Raw genomic sequence first — 23272 nt, 5'->3', positions numbered from 1 at the left:
GCAGAGTTTAGGGCTGTTGTACATAGGGTCACTATGAGTCACAAGTGACTCGACGGCACATGACAACAACAACAACATTCAAATGCATACGACTGGGGCTTCTGTCTTTGTCTGAGTCAAGGAGTATTCCAACTTTTCTCCGTATTTGTACCAGCAAAAGTAAACCTTTTAGCTGTGCTTTGCAAACTTCTAACTTCTTACTTTTACAAAATTCCACATTTCCAGTTGTAAGAAGAGTGTAGACACCCAAGTTCCACTCCCATTAACTCCAGAAGAAGAAACTGTCCTCATTAACAGCATCCACAACACAAAACCAACTCCCATGAGGTCAAACATGTCTCTGTGCTCCCCTACCCCTCTCTGTTATTTCCAGCACAAATTATACTGCTAAAATGGATTTGAAATTCACTGTAATCACTACACAGATCTTACAGAAGCATACTCACAACCATAAAGTATATCAGAGAAATTAACAGGATATAATCTTCACTTAGGCCAGCTTCTGAAGTTGTGTTCACAGGTGCTTCAACGTTTTGCATACTTCTGAGGTTTCCTCAAGTGATCTTCAGTATTCTTTGAGTTAAATTGCCCAACCAATGCAACAGAAATATTTCAAAGAAATAACTTTCAAATATCTTTATTTGGTCCTCCTTGCCCAAATAAAGAATTGTGGTTGTTAGTTGTTGTTGTTGTTAGGTGCCTTCAAGTCGAGTACAACCCATAGTGACCCTGTGAACAACAAATCTGAACCCTGTTCTAGCCTGTGTCGTCTTCACACACCTCCTAACACACTAAGGTCCATTGTGGGAGTCACCTTGTTTATTCAGCTGCTTGAAGGTCTTCCTCTCCTTCGCCAGCACAACAACTTTCTGAGCGTCATATTCCTCTCCAAGGAATAGCAACATGCCAGAAGTACGTGAGGTGAAGCCACAACACCTTTGCCTCCAAATAGCACTCTGGCTGCACCCTTTCTAATATATATTTGTTTGTTTTGTTGGCCATACATAGGATGTTTGGTTCTCTTCTCTTACACCACAACTCAAAGGCATAATTCTTCTTCTGTCATCCTTATTCATTATCCAGCTCTCAGATACATAGCAGGATATTGGAATGACTATGGCCTGAATCAAACACACTATAGTCCTGAAACTGACATCATTATGTCTCAATATAATTATCTCTATTTGGAGAATTCCCCAGTACAATACATCTCCTGATTTCCTGACTGCTGTTATCAGGGGTATTGTATATGCTGGACATGAGTAAGATGAAGTTGTTGTCAGTTTCAATCTTTTCCCCATCATGATGTTTTCTGTAAGTCCAGTGGTAAGAATCTTTGTTTTCTTGATATTGAGATGCAATCTATATTGCAAGCTGTATTCTTTGATCTTCTGCAACAAGTGCTTTACGTTCTCCTCACTTTCAACAAGCAGGGTTGTATCATTTGCATAATACAAGTTATTGATGAGTCTCCCTCCAAACCTGATGCCTCCTTTCTCTTCATAGAGTCTAGCTTCTCACATAATTTGCTCAGTATACAGATTGAATAGGGATGGAGAGAAAATGCAACACTGACATACTCCCTAATTTTAAAGCATGTAGTATTCCCTTGCTCTGTTTGCATAACAATCTCCTGGTTTAGGTGTAGGTTTCGCATAAGCACAATTAAGTGCTCTGGGCTCTTCATTCTCCTCAATGTTAGACATAACTTGTTATGACCCACACAGTTAAATGTCTTTGCATAGTCAATAAACCATAAGTAGACATTCTTCTGGTATTCTTGATTTTCAGCCAGGATCCATCTGACATCAGCAATGATATCCCTGGTGCCACAGCCTCTTCTAAATCCTGCTTGACCTTCTGAAAGTTCCCTATCTAATTACTGTTCTAGCCATTTTTGAATGATCTTCAGCAGTGTTTTGCTGAACCAATATATGATCTTGAATCTATTCCATCTAAATTTTAAGAGCATCTTGAGAATAGGTTTGAAGCATTGAACATCAATGATCAATGACCAGATGAACTATGGGATGAAATCAAGGATATAGTTCATGAATAAAGCAAAAGATCATTACAAAGACAGGAGAGAAAGCAAAAAATGAAATGGATATCAGAAACTAAAAAAATTGCCCTAGAGCATCAAGATGCCAAAACAGAGGGAAAGCATACAGAACTAAAAAAGCTGAACAGATGATTCAAAGGGCAGCTTGAGAGGACAAAGCATTGTAACAGAATGTGCAGAGAACTTGAATTGGAGAATAAAAAGGGAAGAACTTTCTCTGCATTTCTCAAATTGAGATAATTGAAAAGCAAATTTAAATATTGAAATTAAATATTGAAATCACAATATTGAAAGATGCTATGGACAATATATTAAATGACCCAGGAACCATCAAAAGAAGATGGAAGAAATACACAGAATCACGTACCAAGAGAACTGATAGACATTGAAAAATTTCAAGAAGTACCTTATGAGCAGGAGCCAATGGTAGTGGAGGAAAAGAGGAAACTGCATTGAAGGCATTGGCTAAAAATAAGGCCCCAGGAATCAATATGATATCAATCGATTTGTTTCAACTAATAGATTCACTCACCAGTCTATACCAGGATATATAACTTGATGTGCTCACCGGTCTATGCCAGGACAGATAACTTGATGTCCTAACCAGTCTTTGTCAGGAAATTGAGAAGACAGTTATCAGGCCAAAGGATTGGAAGAGGTCTATATTTGTTTTCGTTCCCAAGAAAGGTAATCTAACAGAATGCGGAAACTATCAAACAATATTATTATTATCACATGCAAGCAAAATAACGTTGTGCAGGATGGAGGACAAAAGAAAAAGAATCTACTGGATTCATCATGCTTGGAAAGAATTCTTGGCTGAGGAAATAATTCTTGGAAATACAACATAGCTGAGCCTTAGTTAGAGGTCATGGTTAAGAGAGAAGGTGAAGAAACAAAAATAAAAGTGAAAACAAGGATCCTTTTATTGGAAAAATATGTCCCTAAGGCCTAGATCTGGAGAGAGGATGAAAGGCACTCAAGTGTCGAGGACTCTCCTTCATAGGGTTGCTATGAGTCTTCTGCAACTCGACGGCACTTAACAACAACAACAACAACAACAACAAGGCCTAGATAGGCCATTTCCCCCTAGAGTAATTAAATAAGGCCAATAAGCCCCTTGTCCACATGAAGTGAACCTTTTTATAGTGGATAGTTTCAGTCCATTATCTTTGCCATCACTCCCATTCCTTTCTTTATCTCCATCTGACTAATGCTTAGTTGGCTGGTTTGGCCAGAATGTGAGAGACCATACACTTAAAAGATATATGGCAAGTTGTAAAAAATACCAAAAAAAGTGAATCATAAAGATAATAAGACAATGAGAGGACATTTTACACAGTCTTTGGAATGGAGATCTAATGAATTAAATTCAATGTTTTCATTTGTATAACTCCTTGTAAACTAAAACTGTTGATTGTGGAGCCAAGCAAGGAAATCAAGAGATGATGGCATGGGGAAAATCAGCTGTCAGGGACCTCTCCAGACTACTGAAGAGCAACAATGTCATGCTGAACACTAAGGTGTGCCTGATACAGGCCATAATCTTCACAATTGTGTGCTATGTATCAGAAAGCTGAACAATGACTAGGGATGATAGAAGAATTTATGCCTTTGAGCTGTGGTACTAGAGAAGAGTATTGAATAAATCATGGACTGCTAGGAGAACAAACAGGTTTGTTCTGGAGAGGGTGAAACTGGGCTGCTTCTTGGAGGAAAGGATTCTGAAGCTTCTTCTGATATACTTTGGGCAAGTTGCAAGGAAAGACCAGTCCTTGGAGAGGGACATCATGTTTGGGAGGGTGGATGGACAGCGCAAGAGAGGAAGACCCTCAATAAAATGGATTGATTCAGTGATGGGGGTAATGGGAGTAGGTGTGACAGACAATACGTTTGGCACAGGATAGAGCAGGGTTCTTGTACATAGGGTCACTATTATTAGCAAGCAATCGATGGCACGTAACAACAACAACAAATTCCTTGCAACTGTACAGTGAGAAGAAAAAAATAGAACTCTAAAAATTAACCTAATACCACAACAGAAAAGTTCAGCAGCTAAAGAAAGTAATAACATTTTCAGTGATGCCTGGACAAGTTATAGTAACAACTCAGTGTTGTTTGTGCATATTAACATATTACCAAAATATTAGTGATTTGTTAAAAGTCATGTAAAAAGGACAAAGAGAAAGCCTGAACTCATCTAATGGCCAGCATACTGCACCTCTCTTCCTTGATTTCTGGTGATACTAATTTATGTCTGTTTCTCCTTTTAAGGGCTAGAATTGCTATGTGGGCTCTTTCACCCTCATAGAAGAGGGCTGATTGTTGTATACCATCAAGTTGGAACCAACCCACAACTGATCCTTCTAGTGAGTTTTCAGAGGCAGTTAATAGCACAGGAGGAGCATGCCCATCCTTCTTCCATGGAGCAGTTGGGGGAACTCAAATCATGTGCCTTCAGGATTGCAATGCAGCTTCGTGCCACTGGGCCACCAGAGCTCCCCTGAAGGAGGCTGGAGTCTCTCAGAAAATGGAAAGGAAATGTACAACACTTGTACCAAACTGGTAGTGCTTCCTACAGGTGTAAAAATGTGGTTACACCGAGAAGAAGTAGGGCTTTACGACCACCAGGTCTCACAAGACTGGGAGATAATAAAAGCAATGTCCACCTTGGAGTCATTCTCGTTTTTTCTCTCCTTTTCTGCTGACAGCATGCTATCAATTTCGGCTTCACCCCCATCTTTCTGGGAATCATTTTACCCTTCTTTCTTTTTCATGTTAATTCTTTTGCATGGCCTTCATTTCACTAGATATGCCTCTGTCTTATTACCTTAAAAAATTGTTATTGCTTGTTATGCTAAGTTGCCACTATATTTGTGTCCATTCACTTAACAGTAGCCATCTCCCCTCCATAAAAAATATCAAGTGGTGAAGAGAACTCTGGTTTTAGCACATTTCATTCCTTTTTTTATAAATATTATGTTCATAATATCAGAGGATATTATGAAACTATATTCTGTTAACTGAACAAGATGACATCATATGGATTTATATCAAGATCATCAATTATTGTTTAAGTGGGTTTCCCCTACCTGATCTCAATGACCTGTTCTGTCAGAGTCTGCATTCTGTTTCCAGAGACTGTGAAACCTACAAATCAAAAGAAGCTGTGAACTCCTACTGTACAGTTTCCCTTTCTTTCTTTCTAAATCATAGCCTGTTGTTGTATATAAATAACTTCATACTGTCTTTCCTGTATAGAAACTTTCCTAGGCTTAGCAAGGACTCCCCACAGCAGTTCTGTTTTCTGAACAGAGCAAGAGAATACTGCACAGTTTAAAATCAGGAAAGGTGTGCCTCAGAGTTGTATACTTTTCCCATACTTATTCAAACTGTATACTGAGTAAAATAATAGAGACACAGGCACTATGAAAGAGAATTTGGCATCAGGATTGGAGGAAGATTAATCAACAACCTGTATTGTGCAGATAACACACCCTTGCTTCCAAAAAGTGAGGAGAACTTGAACTGTTTGCTGCAAAGGAACAAAAACTTCAGCTTCAATATGGATTGCATGTCACCATCAAGAAGACTAAACTCCCTACTACAGGATTGGAGGGCAACATCATAATAAAGGGAAAAAAATTGAAATTGTCAACTATTTAATCTGATTTGGGTCCACAATCAACATTCTTGGTACCAGCTGTCAGGAGATCAGAAGACATATGACATTGGGCAAGTCCTCTGTCATGAACCTCTCCAAATTAGTGGGAAATAAGGACATCACCTTTAAGACTAAGGTACACCTAAGTCAGGCCATGATCTTTTCAATCACTTGCTATGTATCTGAAAGCTGAAAAATTAATAAGGATGACAGAAGAATAATTGATGTCTCTGAGTTGTAATGTTAGACAAGAGTACTGAATATTCTATGGAAGGCCAAAAGAACAAACAGATATGTCTTAGAAAAACTACAGACAGAATGTTCCTTGGAGTTAAAGATAAAAACACTTCCTCTCAATTACTCTGGGCACATTGCTAGAAGAGGTTATTCCTTAGAGAGAGACATCATGGTTGGAAAAGTGGAGGGTAAAAAAAAGAGAGGAAGACTTTCAAGGAGATGACACTCCCTACTCAGGACTATGGTAGTCGTGAGTCAGAATCAGCTCAACACAATAAGTTTGGTTTTGGCTTGGTTTGTGTTATTGTTAAGAAGCTCAGTGGGTTAAGTGCTTGACTAAAGTTCAGTGGTTCTAACCCAGGAACCGAGTTCCCATCACATACATAGTGTCAATTGTGTCCATAAACTTGTTAAGTGGTTTCTGTATGGGAGAAAAATATGGCAATCTAATTCTATAAGGGAGCTCTGGTGGTCTCATGGTAAGAAACAGTGCTGCAATCCTGAAAGCACACAGTTCAAATCCACCAGCTGCTCCGTGGGAGAAGGATGGGAAATCTCCTTCTGTGTGATTATTAATTGCCTCGGAAAACCCATGGATTGATTTTAATTTGACAGTACACAACAACAATTCCACATAGATTTATAATTTTGCAAATCCTATAAGGCGGTTCTTCTCTTTCCTGTAGAGTCATTCAAGTCAGAATCCATAGTTTTATGTCACTGTTGTTATTGTGAATATTATAAGACTTAAGGCTTATATTCAATATGCAATTTTTATAATAAAATCTCATTATGAGACAATTAAATACAGGCCTTACTTTGCTGCATTTCCTCCATCCCTGTATCACAATCCCAAGGAAAAGAGAATGCAAGAGAGTAAAAGATGGAGTCCAGTGAATGTATTTAATCCATCTCATAAAATGTAACCTTGTTATGTGCTGCTGAATCAATTTTGATGTATTATAGTCACCCTGTGCAACAGAGTAGAACATTCCCTTGGAAGCCATCTTTATGGGAAGCCCACCAGACCTTTTTCCTGTGGATCCACTATTAGATTAGAACCACCAGCCTTTTCACTAGCAGCTGATTCTTAACTATTACACCATCAGGACTTTTAAACTTAATAATAAGTAGAGGCCTAGTGAATATTTCCAAGCAAAGGCTGAAAAACCCTCTATTGAAACTCTTGAGTATAATCTTCAATATCTCACTGAAATTTTTTTTTTAGAAAAGGTAACCCTTGAACTCAGAGAGACTATTGTTCAAATACAGCTTTGCTGCTTGTTGAGTAATTTTGTTCTTGTTGTTGTTGTTAAGTGCTGTTGAGTCATAGACAACTCACAGCAACCCTATGAATGAAACACTTGTTCCACTGAACACTTGTTTAACTTTGGTCATTTCTCCATGTTCATAGAGTTTCCAGAGGCAAGCCGTTTCTAGTTATATAAATTCATTCTTTGTATTTCCTCATCTGCAAATTAGGAAGATTATTACAATCTCCAAATCTTAGACACACATATTTAAAGCGCTGGGTGGAAACTTTGATGCTGTGCCAACCACATGTTTTATAAAGAAGGATTGTTTCTATAGGTATTTGGAATGCAATTAGCAGTCGTTAGCAGTCAGTCCTCTCAGGTAGTGGGAGCTGAGACAGGAGTGGGCATCAATACAGTAGGTTCCTCTGTGTGAACTCAAAGGTGCATTTTCCTCTCTCACACGATTGTTGATTCCAAAAGAACTCCTTCATAAATGCTCTGCAAACTGAATTCTCTCAGAGCCTACTTTCTAGGGACCCCAATGTTTGACAAGAATAAAACATTGTTCCTGGATTTAAGTAATTCTAGTTGTTATTATCATCAGTATAATTTTAAACATAAAAAATTGCTCTTAGGTTAGTAAATATGACTTAGTAGACAATTTGGAAAGAAACAAATTAGCACATGGTTAGCTGTTCCAAGGAGAAAAATCCAAGCTAAAACCAATTGAGAAAAACAAAATTTTCTTCATTAATTACCAGGAGTACCTACATTAAGGAGCTTTTTGGTGAAGTAAACTGTTAAGCTATGGGATACCCACCTAGTGCTACTGCTGAAATATTTCCTGAAGTACCATATGGTGAAGAGCCAATGGTAACAAAGGTAAAAGTTCAAATTGTGCTGAAGTCATTGCCTAAAAAAAAAAAAAGGCCCCAGGAATCAATGGGATGCCAATTGACATGTTTTAATTAACAGATGCACCCCTAGGTGTGATCACCAGCCTATGCCAGGCAATTTGGAGGGCAGCTGCCAGGCCAACTGCCTGGAAAAGATCTGTATCTGTTCCCATGCCCAAGAAAGGTGATACAACTGAATGTGGAAGCTACAGAATAATATCATTAATAACACATACAAGCAAAATACTGCTGAAGATCATTCAAAGACAGCTTGAACAGTACATAGGTAGAGAACTTCCAGAAGTCTGACAGCAGGGATATCATTGCTGGTGTCAGATGGATCCTGCTGAAAGCAAAGAATACCAGAAGAATGTCCTTGTGGTTTATTAACTATGCTGTGAAGACATTTGACTGTATGGATCATAGCTAATTATAGCTGACATTGACAAGAATGAGAATCCTACCAAATTTAATCATGCTCATGCAAAAACTATACATAGACCAAGATGCTGTTTTATGAACAGAGCAAGAGAATACTGTGTTACATGATTTAAAATTAAGAAAGGTGTGTGTTAGAGTTATATCCTTTCTCCTATTCAATCTGTTTGACAAGCAAATTATTAAAAAACTTGACTCGGTGAAGAAAAATGTGGCATGAAGATTAGAGAAAGACTCATCAATAACATACATATGGATGACACAACCCTGCTTGTCAAAGTGAGGGCCTGAAAGGCTTGCTACAAAAGATCAAACAACACAACTTTCAATATGGATTGCACTGCAATGTGAAGAAAACAAAAATTCTAACCACTGGATTGATAGGCAAAATTATAATAAATAGAGGAAAAATTGGAACTATCAATGACTTCATGTTACTTGGATCCACAATCATAATCCTTGCTATCAACAGTCAAGAGATCAGGAGATGTATTGCAATGGTAAAGTCTAATCAAGGGACCCTCCAAATTGTTGAGGAACAGTGATAGTTTGACAACTAATGTGTGTTTGATTCAGTCCATGGTCTTTCCAACCACTTGCTGTGCATCTGAGAGCTGAACAATTAATAAGGATAAGAGAAGAATTGATGCCTTTGAACTGTGGTGTTGGAGAAGAGTACAGAATATCCCATAGACAGCCAAAAGAACAAACAGATATGTCTTGGGGAAGATGCAGCTTGAGTGCTTCTTGGAGTAAAAAATAACAATTAGTCTCACATTTTGGGCATGTTAATAGGAAAGGCAATTCCTAGAGAGGAACATCATGCTTGGAAAAGTGGAGGCTTAACAAAAGAAAGGAAGGCCCTCAACGCATGGACTGACACAGTGGCTAAGGCAATGAGTTCATGTACATCAGAGATGATGAGGATGGCACAGGACAGAACAAGGTTCAGGTCTGTTGCTCCTAGGGTCACCATGAGTCATACTTGACAGTGCCTAACAATAACAGCAACAGTGGTGCCACTGTAGAAAGGTCTGGTGATCAGATTCAAAAAGACCACAGGCAAGAAAACCCTATGAAGAAATATTCTACTATGATTCACACAGAGTTGCTGAGTCTGAAACAAACTGACAGTAACTGCTTTGCTTTTTCACTTGATCTCTATGTTCAGAAAATATAAAATGTTTTCTGTATTTTTGGATTGTGCCAAACCCTGTCAGCATCTACCATCCTTGCTTCTACCTTGAAGAATAAGAAGAAATTTCTTATAAAGGACTTTGTGATTGCATTCTTCTGTGTTTATGTTTGAGTGATTGACAGTTTGGCAGACTATCCATATCCATAGTAGGAAAAAAGAATAGTAAAGATGTTGCCACCAAGTTGAGGTTCATTATTTGATAATATAAAATACACATATATTTTAGCATATTTTATACATACATATGGCTTGAAGACTTAGTTATTGTTCTCCAAACAAGAAACTTATGAACTTTTGTCTTCACAGTGGAAAGCAAGGAGCTATTTATTTGTACCTGAGAATCTCTATTCTTGGAAGTCAAAGGACAAACCTCACACTGATACACTGTGTACAAAGACTTTTTTTAGAGGCTTTAATTTAGATTTCCTTTTCTCTATTAGACTTTACAAATCCTCTATTTTTAATGGCTAATTAAAAAGTACAACTGGGCCAGAGGATGTTTAGGATTATGACTTTCAAGATTGGTTTTAGCCTTGTTATAATAACTGACTAATAATACTACTGTTGTTGATAGCCATCAAGTCAAGCATGACTCATAGCAACTCTGAGCAGAAGACCTAAAGCCTTTCTATGACTACCGTCATTTCTCCAAGTTCATAGAGTTTCCACAGGCATGTGGTTTAGGAAGGGGACACCACTCCTGCTTCCAAACCCACCCTACAACTGGGAGCTCTGCCAAATACTGTCCACGTTGGTAAACCATTATAGCATTTGACACCCCAATGGCATAATGTTTAGCAGCACAGCAAACCCAGATTACCTCAGTACAGAAAATTGACACCCCAATGGCATAAGGTTTAGCAATATAGCAAACCCAGATTACCTCAGTACAGAAAATTGACAAAGAAAATTGACACCCCAATGGCACAAGGTTTAGCAACACAGCAAACTCAGATTACCTCAGTACAGAAAATTGTACAAAGTAGAAGAATGTCCCTCCAAAATATAACAAAACTAGTCTCACTTGGCAGTGGTTAAGTGACATCCAGATGAATACGACTCATAGAGGCCCTATGAACAAAAGACCTGAATTCTGTTCTGTAATTAACATCGTTTCTCTATGTTCATAGAGTCTCCAGAGGCATCTGGTTTAGGAAGTGGATGCCACTCCTGCTTCTAAACCTGAATTAATCTGGAAGCTCCTCCAAACACTGTCCATGATGGGTAACCATTATGGTATTTGACAAAGCTGAGGAACAGTGTTCAGTATTACAGCAACTCCAAGTTACCTCAGTACAGCAAATAGACAAATGACTGCTGTACCACTTAAAGAATGTTCATCCCAACATTAATAAATTTATCTTCATGAAGACATGGGAAACCAACTTCCAGAAAGGAACCACTCCACAGGAGTCTCCAGGTCAGCCACAGACTTAACCTAGCACAAAGGAGCTAAATAATATAAGCTTATACTAATGAAGAAATTTTTCTTTTACTTTTCTTTATTATTGTTATTAATAATAATTTCAATAAAGATTTACAAAGACTTTGGATTTCCATTTAATTATTGTTGCATTTTTCCCCCTCAGTACACTACCCTCTTGGAAAAGTAAAAGAAAAATTCTTTCATTCTTTTACAATCCCTCCCCCCAGGTCCACTCCACTATGCAGCCTTCACTCTGGACTCCCGTTATGACCAAATACCTAATTACATATCCCTTTTAAACAGTTTTCTCCCTTATCTGTTTCAATGCAGTATACATTATTGAACCCATCTTTCTCAGTCTCCACCCTACCCCGATGTCAATCTTGTTTTACAACAGTGGCCCATACAGTATTTGTCCTTTTGTGACTAAGATATTTCACTCAGCATAATGTCCTCCAAGGTCACCCATTTTGCATGAGTTCCTTGTTTTTCAATGTAGCATAGTATTCCATTGTGTGAATATACCACAGCTTCTCTATTCATTCATTTTTTGATGGGCACTTGGGTTGTTTCTAGCTCCTTGCTATTGTGAACAAAGCTGCAATAAACATGGGTGTGCATATATCTGCTTGGATGGTGGTTATGGTCTCTTTATATTCCCAGTAGTGGAATTGCTGGGTCAAATGGTATCTCTATTTGCAACTTTTTGAGAAAGCACCACACCACCTTCCACAATTTTTCACTTCCACCAACAGTGAATAAGGGTTCCAGTTTCTCCACAACCTCGCCAGCATTTGATGCTTGCTATTCTGTTAAACTTTGCTATTCTTACTGGGGTGAAATGATATCTCATAGTTGTTTTGATTTGCATCTCTCTTAGAGCTAGGAATTTTGAACATTTCTTCATGTGCTTGTTAGCCATCTGAATATCTTCTTTGGTGAAGTGTCTGTTCATATCCTGTGCCCATTTTTCAATTGGGTTATTTATCTTTATCTTGTTGTGGTGCACAAGTATTTTATAAATTCTAGATATAAGTCCCTTCTCTGACATGTCATTACTGATTACTTTTTCCCCAGTCTGTGGCTTTCCTTTTCACGCTGTTGGAGAAGTTTTTAGATGTGCATAGGGATTTGATTCTTAGAAGGTCTCATTCCTCTATTTTATCTTCTGGTTGTAGGTTTTTCAGAATGCTTGGAAGACTGTTTTTGTTGTGGATTAGGACTTCTAGCATTCTTCCAAGTTTTTCTTTAATGAAGTTTATAGTCCTTGGTTTTAGTCCTATGTTCATGATCCACCTCGAGTTATTTATAAGGAGTGAGGTGTGGATCTTGCTTGAGTCTTTTGTAGATACTTTTCCAATTTTGCCAAGACTATTTGTTAAAAAGGCTGTCATTTCCCCACTTAACTGATTTCATCTCCTTGTCAAAAATCAGTTGACCATAGATAGATGGGCTGATTTCCGGGTTCTCAATTTTATTCCATTGATCTATGTGTCTGTTATTGTACCAGTATCATACTGTCTTAACCACAACGCAGTGTAGTAGGAATTGAAATCAGAAAGTGAGATGTCTCATACCTTTTTCTGTTTTTAAGGAATGTTTTGCCTATTCGGGGCTTCTTTCCATTCCAAATTAAACTGGATATTGCCTTTTCATCTCGTTGAAGAATGGGATTTGTATTTGTATTGGGATTGCATTAAACGTGTAAATTGCCTTTGGTAGTATTGCCATTTTCACAAAATTGAGTCTTCCTATCCATTAGCAAGGGATATTCTTCCACTTCTCCAGGTCTCTTTTTGTTTCTTGTAGTAATGTTTTGTAATTTTCTTTTCATAGATCCTTTGTGCTTCTGGTTAGATTTACTCCCAAGTATTTAATCTTGTGATTAGCTATTGTGAATGGTATTTTGTGGTTTTTTTAGCTCTTCCTCTGTATTCTCTTTGTCACTGTAGAAAAATCCAACTGATTTTTGTATGTTGATCTTGTATCCTGCTGAATGGGTCCACTGTGTCCAATAGTTTTTTCCAGAGTCTTTAGGGTTTTCTAAGTATACTATCATATCATCTGCATAGAGAGATCATTTTACCTCCTCTTTGCCAATTTCTATACCTTTTATTTCCTTCTCTTGTGTTATTGCTATTGCTAAGACTTCCAATACAATATTGAATAAGAGAGGTGATAGTGGGCATCCTTGCCTAGTTCCTGTTCTTAAAGGGAATGCCTTTAACCTCTATTGAGAACAATGATGGTTCTCGAGTTTACATAAATACTTTTTACTATGTTGAAGAAATTCCCCTCTAATCTTATTGTGTTGAGTGTTTTAATCAGGAGAGGGTGTTGGATTTTGTCAAAGGCCTTTTCTGCATCAATTGATAGGCTCATGTGGTTCTTGCTCTTTGCTTTGTTAATGTGATGAATTTCATTATTTGTTTTTCTTATGTTGAACCATCCTTGCATACCTTTTATGAATCCTACTTGGTCATTGTGAATTATTTCTTTGATGTATCATTGGATTCGATTGGCCAGTATTTTATTGAGTATTTTTGCATCTATGTTCACAAGAGATATTGGCCTATAGTTTTCTATTTTGGTGGTGTCTCTTTTACTTTTCAAAAAGAGGAGCAAACTGGGAGGGAGGGGTGGGCAGGGAGAAAAGTGCAACAATGAATGAATGGAAATCCAAAATCTCTGTAAATGTTCATTAAAATGAATTTTAAAAAATCTATACCCTATCTCATTAATTTACTGTGAACAAATTAATGATTTGTGAAATAAAGGAAGTTCAAAGTTTGATGGAAGATTTTTCTCTCTTCAGAGTTGAAGAGAGAGAGTTAAATTTTTATGAGGTGAGAGATTAAAGCTAGAAGGACAAGAGGATATAATCGCTCCATTAATACTAAGGGAGTTCTGGTGCCTATTGGCAAGAAGCTGCGCTGCAATCCAGAATGCTTAAGTTTTGAGGCCAGCAGCTGCTCTGTGGCAGAAGAATGGATAATCTCCTCCAGTGCAATTAACTGCCTCTAAAAACCCTCCACAGCATCAGCTATGGGTCAACTCTTACTCTACAGTACACAACAACAACAATAACAAGGTCAATGAGGAAGAAAAAGAGAAGGAATTTAAAGCAAGCCTTTACTCAGAAAAATGGAAACGTCTTTGATAGAGTTGGTACCTCACAAAATGTTTTGAGCGATTTCTTTCCTGGCAGGTGGAATAGAAACATAAATCTTCTTCACTATACATTGAGTATTAACAATAGCAAACATAATTTCAGAGTTTTCCATAGTCATTATTAGCCAGAAACCATGTCCTTTGATTTGTTCTCTGATGTTCCAGCTCTCAGGCTGTGTTCTCACTTATTGTTCTGAGAGTCATTGTTATGGACATAAATTCCTTGTCAGACCAGGAAAACAGGAAGTTCCTCCTGGTGACTATTTAAGCACTTCTCTGCTGTTAGCAGATCTGTGAGCTGGTTCTCAGTGCCTGTCTTCTCACCCTGTGAAAGGATCTTACTTCAAGTCACTATGAAGCTTTGGCTGTTCCTGATCTTCATTGTCATGACAAGCCTCCTAGCAACTAGTGGTAAGTCGAATTAATTAAAGCAGAATAAAATTATGAGGCTTTAGGTGGAACTACGAAAGGGAGGGAAGAGCTATGTGAATTACCTTCTCCAGCTTCAGGATACTTTGTGCTGTCCTCAAGCCAAACAACTGGATCTGTGTTTGAGTACAAGGTAGTCCAGCCTGCTTGTAGTGAGCTAAATGTTGTTGTTGTCATTGTTTTTACTATTACTGCTATTGGACTGATGTCCAGTTGGAACTGACTCATAGCTAACCCTCAAGCAGGCTTTCAAAGACTGTTAGTCTCATGGGAGGAGACTATCCACCTTTTTCCCACAAAGCAATTTATGGATTCAAACCACCTATATAACTCCATACCCACTAGGCCACTAGAGAATAGGAGGAGGAAACTATTAGTCATCCAAACATTAAGTCTTCTGTGAATAGAGATTCCTTTGACTTGAATTGGGACTGATATGTCAAAGTTGGCTGTGCATTTGATTGGCAGGTATAATGATTCTGAAGTAGTGGAAAGAAAAGAGAGACAATTTCTCTGCTGTGCTGTTAGTGATTGTTGTTGTTTTTGTTAAGTGCCTTCGAGTCCCAGGCGACTCATAGCAACCCTATGAAGGAGAGTTCTCGACTTGGGTGCCTTTCATCTTCTCTCCAGGTTCATAGGGTTTCCAGAGGCAAGCTATTATGGAAGTGGATGCCAGTCCTCCTTCCAAGCTTGTTTTCATCCGTGAGCTCCACCCCACTCTCTGTCCGCATTTGACACATCAGTGTCACAGTGTTCAGCCTCACAGCAACCACAAGCGACCGCAGTACGGTTGAGAAAAGTTAGATCTCTAATTCAGCCAGAGTCTCATTTGAAGTTACTTAACCTTCCAAAATATTCTGGGGACATTTCATTTCCATCAATATCATTAAGATGTATTGGATAGGAGGAAGTAGTGAGAATAATATTTGGGTTTGAGATCTTTCTCATTTTGCTTTTTGTTTGTGAAAACAATTTGTGAGGAAAGGAGTCCGGTAGCACAGTAGTGAAACAATCAGATGTCAACCAAAATGTCAATGACAAATTCATCAACTTCTCCAAAAGACAAATATGTAGCTGTCTGTTTCTGTAAATGCTTACAGCCTTGGACACCTGTCTTTCTCTGAATGTATTTCTGAGGAGGTATTTCTTAGAAGTGATTCAACAGGAACAAGTCTGAGTCTTAAGTATTCTGTGGGTAAGAATCTAAAAACTGTTCAGATTTTTCTTTTCTTCTCCTCTTTGCATGCTACAAACAAATTTGTATCTACATTAGAAGATTCCACTAATTCCACTAATTACACATTAGAAGATTCCACTAATTCCACTAACTCCACCAATTCAACTAATTCCAAGAATAGCACTGTTGAGGTGAGTACCAGATATTGATAATTTGTATTTTTTTTTCTCCCTATGGTCAATAGTCTATCAATCTAAAAGTCTTCACAATCATGTTTTCTGGCATCTAAAGAGTAAATATTGCTGGTTACAAGATTCTGTACAAAACTACACCGTCTTCTCACCTTTCCATAAGATCGCATGTTAGTCTCTCAGATTTTTGTGTTGTAGCAAGTCCTGCGATCAGACATATGATGTTGTTGTTAGGTACCATCAAAACAGAACTGACTCTTAGCTGATCCTCCAGTGGATTTTCAAATGACACAAAAAGGATTGTCCATATTTTTTCTGTGGACCAGCTGGTTGTTTAGAACCATAGGCCACCAGAGCTCTCCTACGCATGTGATGATGCCGAGTTATGAGTACAGTTGAGTCAGAACTGACCCACAGTTGACCCTCCAGCAGGTTTTCAAGGTAACAAATAACACAGGAGTTGATTATGCATCTTTCTACTAAGGAGCAATTGGTGGATTTGAATCATGTTTCTTCAGCACAACTCCTTGCCAATGATAAAACTTCCAAAACAGTTATGGAGTTCTTTTTCCTATTGTTCAAATGAAGAATTGTGGAACAGCCCCTTTTCCCTACATGTTGTTTGACTAATCATGTCATCTCTTACATTTTATGTAGTATTCAACTCTTACTCCATATAGAAAATAAAAACAGGAAATGCATTCTGACATTGCATTACTGAGAAGTAGAAAGAAATATTAGATAACATTTTATACAGTAACACTAGTGAGTGTTAATTTTGTGATACTCCGGTTAGCTATCAACAACCGCATGGATTGAACTCTCAATCCTACAATGGCATACCAAAATTAAAAGAGACCCAGTGAATCCTAGACAGAAAACTATACAGAACACATTTTAAATAAATTACAGTATATTATGAAGACATGAGGCCATAAGCATGTATTATTAAGCTGCAAGGTGCATGTTATAAAGAAGATCCTCGTATTTTTAACATTTATGTTTGTATGGGATAGGGAATGGGAGAAGTCAAATTACTCAACATGTGTTTCCTTTTCAACAGAAGCATTCTCCATCACTGATTGCATTACCATCATATCTAACAAGACCTATGAAGGTAAATCTGTCTTTCAGGTTTCTTGATGTTATCCAGTGAAATTTCATTGCCAAATTTCCTGATAGTGGAGTAGGGATGTTTAATAAGAGATGTCCTGACATAGATAAGTGTCTTACTTTAGTTGTATTTTTTATAGGAGACTTATATAGTTAGAAATATAAGTACAAGATCTATGTGTGAGGCAATATTATTTTTCCCTTGCTTGTAGTGGCATCTTTCTTTGTGCAGTGTTCAGTCTATAGCTGAACTTTTCTCCTCAGGAAAGGTGGCTAAGGTGCAAATATGGATTTTGGGCAATCATCAGGTATTTTAAATTGAAATATGGGCACTGAACAATTGTGCTTGCTCCATGGCAGTATGATATAGTGAGAAGAAGAGAGAGGATACTTTCAATAAGTCACTTACTTATTGGGATATGAGCTCTTCATGTCTTAGGCAAAGTTCTCTACAAGAGCAAAACCAGTGAAGCAGCACACACACAAACACATCTATGTATTGCTACTAGGTGCCATTGAGTTGACAACTCATAGTTACTCTATGAACAAACAGATCTGAAATTTGCCCTATCCTGCACCATCCTCATCATCTCTGATGTTTGAGTCCATTGTTACAGTTACTGTGTCAATCCGTCTTGAAGAGGGTGTGATGTCCTTTTCCAAGGACTGGCCTCTCCTATCAACCTGACCAAAGTTTGTGGGACAAAGAATTGCCTCCAAAGAGCATCCTACTTGCACTTCCTCCAAGTCAGACTTCTTTGTTTTTTTGGTAGCCCATGGGATATCCAGGTATTGTTGTTATGTGCCATTGAGTCACCTGCGACTCATAGCACCAGTACTCTTTCCCCAAGACACAACTCAAAGGCATCAACACTTCTCTGTCATACATGGTCAGTGTCTAATTTTCAGATGCAGATTTTCCAGATTCCACAACTAGATTGTTGTTGTTGTTATGTGCCATCGTGTCACTTGTGACTCATAGCAACCCTATGTACAACAGCCCTAAACTCTGCTGTCCTGTGCCAATCGCACTGTCTCTGACACACACATCCCGATTACCCCAGTCACTGAATCAATCCACCTCATAGAGGGCCTTCCTCTCCTGTGCTGTCCCTCCACCCTCCCAAGCATGATGTCCCTCTCCAAGGACTGGTCCCTCCTTACAACATGTACAAAGTATGTCAGATGAAGCCTCAGAATCCTTACCTCCAAGGAGCCGCCCGGTTTAACCCTTTCCAGGATGAATCTGTTTGTTTTCCTAGCAGTCCATGGTACTCTCAGTACTCTTCTCCAGCACCACAGCTCAAAGCCATCAATTCTCCTTCTATCCTCCTTAGTCATTATCTTATCATTATTTATTACTAAGTCATTATCTATTATTATTGTTAGTTATTATCTTAGTCAACTATCTGATGCATAAGAAGTGATAGCAAAGACCATGGCCTGTATCAGACGCACCTTAGTCTCCAGAGAGACACCATTGCTCTTCAGTACTTTGGAGAGGTCCCTAACCGCATTTTCCCATGACAATAAGTCTTTTAATTTCCTGGCTACTGGTGCCAAGAGTGTTGACTGTGGAGTCAAGCAAACTAAAGCAGTGAACAATCTCAATCTCTTCACCATCCATCCTTATGCTGCCAATTGGTCCAGTGGTGAGAATCTCTGTCTTCTTGACATTGAGCCTCAATCCATATTGGAGGCTGCAGTCCTTGACCCTCTGCAGCAAACGCTTCAGGTCCTCCTCAGTTTCAGCAAGTAGGGTTTTGTCATCTGCATATCACAGATTGTTGATAGATCTTCCACCAATCTTGACCCCACATTTCTCCTCATAGAGCCCAGCCTCCTATGCCGGGTAATATGTTCTGCATACCTAGATAGGCACTTTATTTTGATCTCCTCTCTCTCTTTTCTTTCTCTCCCCCCTCTCTCTCTCCATTGTTATTTTATACATGCTGTCCAGTCACCTTTGACTCATAGCTACCCTATGTACAACAGCTCTGAAACCTGCCCTGTTCTAAGCCAGTTTCACTGACTCAGACTTGTATAACCTGTGCCAACCTCATCACCTGTGACACACTCACTACTATTACTACAGACACTGAGTCAATCCATCTTACCTAGGGTCTTCCTCTCTTATGCTGTCCCTCCACCCTCCCAAGCATGATGTCCCTCTCCAAGGACTGGTCCCTCCTTGGAACCTACCCAAAGTATGTCAGATAGAGCTTCAGAATACTTGCCTCCAAGGAGCATACTGGTTTCACCCTCTCTAAAATGAATCTGTTTGTTCTCCTAGCAGTCCATGGTATATTCAACACTGTTCTCCAGCACCATAGTTCAAAGGCAACAATTCTCTTTCTATAATCTCTAGTCAGTGTCCAGCTCTCTGATGTATAACAAGTGATTGCAAAGACCATGGCCTGGATAAGGTGCACTTGTCTCCAAACTGGCACAATTATTCTTCACCACTCTGGTGAGGTGCCTGACAACAGATTTTTCCAATGTAATTCATCTTTTGATTTCCTCACTGCTGGTACCAAAAATGCTGGTTGTGAGTCAAGCTGTTAACAATCTCAGTCTCTTCACCATATATCATTATGCTGCCACTTGGCCCAATGGTGAGAACCTTTGTTTTCTTGATGTTGCGCTTCAATCCATGTTGAAGACTACAGTCCTTAACCTTCTGCAGCAAATGTCTCAGGTCTTCCTTAGTTTTAGCAAGCAAGATTATATCATCTGAAAAACACAGGTTGTTGATGAGTCTTCCTTCAATCATGAAACTGCATTCCTCCTCATAGAAACCAGCCTCCTGGATAATCTGTTCCACATATAGATTGAAAAGGTATGGAGATAGGATGCATCCCTGGCATACTCCTTTCCTGATTTTGAATGATGCAGTATCTCCTTGTTCTGTTCTGATGACTTCCTCCTAATTCAAGTGTAGGTTTTCACATAAGTACAATCAAGTGTTCTGAAATTCCCATTCTTCTCAATATTAGCCACAGTTTGCTGTGATCCACACAGTCAAATGCCTTTGCAATGAAACACAGATAGACATTCTTCTCATATTCTCTGTTTTCAGCCAAGATCCATCTCATATTAGCTATATCTCATATTAGCTCTAATACCATGACCTTTTCTAAATCCAACCTGCACACTGGTAATTCTCTGTTGATGTGCTATTCCAGTAGTTTTAGGATGATTTTCAGCCAAATCTTACTTGCATGTGATATTCTAAAATTTCTGGATTCTGTCAGGTCGCCTTTTTTTGATATGGAGACAAATATGGATCTCTTCAAGTCAGTTGTTCCAAGTGGTTGTCTGCCAGGTTTCTTGGCACAGTCTGGTGAGTGTGTCCATAGCAGCATCTCTTTGTTGAAATATGTCAGTTGGAAAGCCATCAATTCCTGGGCCCTTATCCTTTGCCAATTCTTCAGAGCATCTTGAACATTCTCTTTCACCATAGGCTGTTGATCGTACATTATTTCATTAAATTCTTCTGTGTCAGCCAATTATTTTTGGTACAATGACTCTGTCTACACCTTCAATCTTTTAATGATTCCTGGATCATTTAATATTCTGCCTAAAGCATCCTTAACTATTGCAAGTCAAGGCTTGAATTTGTTCTTTAGCTCCTTCAGCTTTGGAAATGCCAAACGAGTTGAATCCTTTAGATTTTCTGAATCCATATCTCAGCACATTTCATTATAATACTTTACTTTGTCTTCCCACATTGCCCTTTGAAATCTTATGTTCAGCTCAACTTCTTGATTTCTTTCTTCCTTTCGCTTTGGCTTCTTAGCATTCTAGTACAATATTCAGAGTCTCTTCTAGCAGTCTTCTCGGTCTTTTCTTCCTCTTTTGCCTTTGTAATGAACTTTTTCATTCTTTATTGATGATATTCTTGATAGCCTTTCACAGCTCATCTAATCTTCACTCAATTGTGTTCAAGACTTCAATTCCTGACATGGTTTTGAAATTCAGGTGGAATAGACTCATGGCCAAATTTTGGTTCCTTTGGATTTGATTTAACCTTCTTTAGCTTTAATTTGAACTTGCATATGAGTAGTTAATGGTCTTTTCCACAGTCAGCACCTCATCTAGTTTTCACACCTAGATTTGAGCTTCTCCAGTGATTCTTCCCACCGATGTAGCTGATCCCTGTACATTCCAGCAAGTGAAACCCATGTGTATATTCTGTGCCTATTTTTCTTATAAAAAGTATTTGCAATTAATAGACCATTGATTGTATAGAATTCTATCACATATTGTTATTGTTGTGTGCCATCAAATTGGAATTGACCCATAGCTGACCCTCTAGTGGGTTTTCAGGGGCAGTTAATCACAGGGGAAGAGATTCTCCATCCTTCTCCAGCAGAGCAACCACTTGATTCAAACTGTGTGCCTTCTGGATTACTGTGCAGTTTAACACTAGGCCAGCATATACATATATGTATATGGAGAATAGAGAGAGATGGAGAGGGAGAAAAAAGAAAGAGAAAAAGAAAGATAGTTGTTTTTGTTAAATGTAGTCAGAGATCTCTCCAGAGTGCTAATAAGCAATTTTGTGAATCTAGAGACTAAGGTGCCCTATCCAGGCCATGGTAGTTGCAATTACTTGCTACACATAAAAAATCTGGACAATGAATAAGGATAGCAGAATTAATGCCTTTGAGCTGTGGTATTAGAGAAGAGTGTTGAACATTCCATGGACTGCCAAAAGAACAAACAGGTCTCTCCTAGAAAGGGTGAAGGCAAGCTGCTCCTTGGAGGCAAAGACTTTGAAGCTCTGTTTCACATACTTTGTGCATGTGGCCAGGAAAGGAAAAATACTGGAGAAAGATATCATGCCTGGCAGGGTGGAGAGACAGTGCAAGAAAGGAAGAGCCAGGATGAGATGGATTGATACGGTAACTGACATAATAAGGGCAGGTGTGCTGGAGACAATGAAACTGGCTCAAGATAAGGCAGGACTGGCTGAGAGCTACTGTACATATGATTGCTATGAGTTACATGTTGCTCAACTGCATGTAACAACATGTATGTATTGAGAGGTATATGCTGTTGTGTACTGACTCAGAGCTGCAGAGAAGCTGGTGGATTTGAACCACATGCCTTTGGAATTGTAGCACAGCTTCTGACTACTATGCCACCAGAACTCCATATATGTACATATTGTTTTTGTTACTTGGTACCATAAAGTTGACTACAACTCCATAAGGATCCTATGAACAACATAACTAAGATACGTAGATGACAAATAGATTAGATAGGTAGGTTAGTAGGTAGGTAGATGGATCTAATATGTATACACATATGAGTGTTGGCTATGTACCATCATATTGGAGCCTGCCCATAGTTGACCCTCCAGTAGGTTTTTAGAGGCAGTAAAATCACACCAGAGGAGACTCTCTCTTTCTCTTGTGGAGCCATGGTCAACACAAACACCGGACCTTTTTGTTTGCAGAATAAGATCTTGAACGAGATGGATTGACAAGAATGACTATAGTAACAGGTTTAGGTGTGTCAGAGACAGTGAGGTTAGCTCAGAATAGGTAAGGTTCAGACAGAACTATTATTTATGGGATCTCTATGAATCATAGTCAGTTCAATGGCACAAAACAACAACAACAAGGTCACCAAAGCTTTTGGGGGAGGGAGGGGTCATGTGCATGTACAAGCAGGCATCTGAGATTGACAATGATTATGGATGACAGAAGAATCAATGCCTTTGAGCTGTGGTGCTGAAGAGGAGTATTGAACATGCCATGGACTACCAAGAGAACAAGCAGGTCTGTCCTAGATAGGGTGAAACCAGGTTGCTCCTTGAAGTCAAGGATTTTGAAGCTCTGTCTCACAGATTTTGAGCATGTTTCCAGGAAGGACTAGTTCTTGGAATAGGACATTATGGTTGGAAGGGTAGAGGGTCAGCACAGGAGAGGAATGTACTAGGTTCAAATCTATTGTTCACAGGGAAATTTTAGATAGATAGATAGATAGATAGATAGATAGATAGA

General features: G+C 38.7%; 1 protein-coding gene across 1 annotated transcript in view; it reads left to right on the top strand.

Annotated features, from left to right (window-relative positions):
- The window catches only part of TESPA1 (thymocyte expressed, positive selection associated 1), a 91451-nt gene that overhangs the window by 64571 nt on the left and 3608 nt on the right, over nt 1-23272 (top strand). The gene's annotated exons all lie outside the window — the stretch shown is intronic.

The sequence above is a fragment of the Elephantulus edwardii genome, unplaced genomic scaffold, assembly GCF_000299155.1.
Source record: "Elephantulus edwardii isolate Elephantulus edwardi_28Jun2011 unplaced genomic scaffold, EleEdw1.0 scaffold00030, whole genome shotgun sequence".
Taxonomy (NCBI): domain Eukaryota; kingdom Metazoa; phylum Chordata; class Mammalia; order Macroscelidea; family Macroscelididae; genus Elephantulus; species Elephantulus edwardii.
Note: the sequence above shows the minus strand (reverse complement) of the source record. Positions and strands in the feature narration are given on the sequence as shown.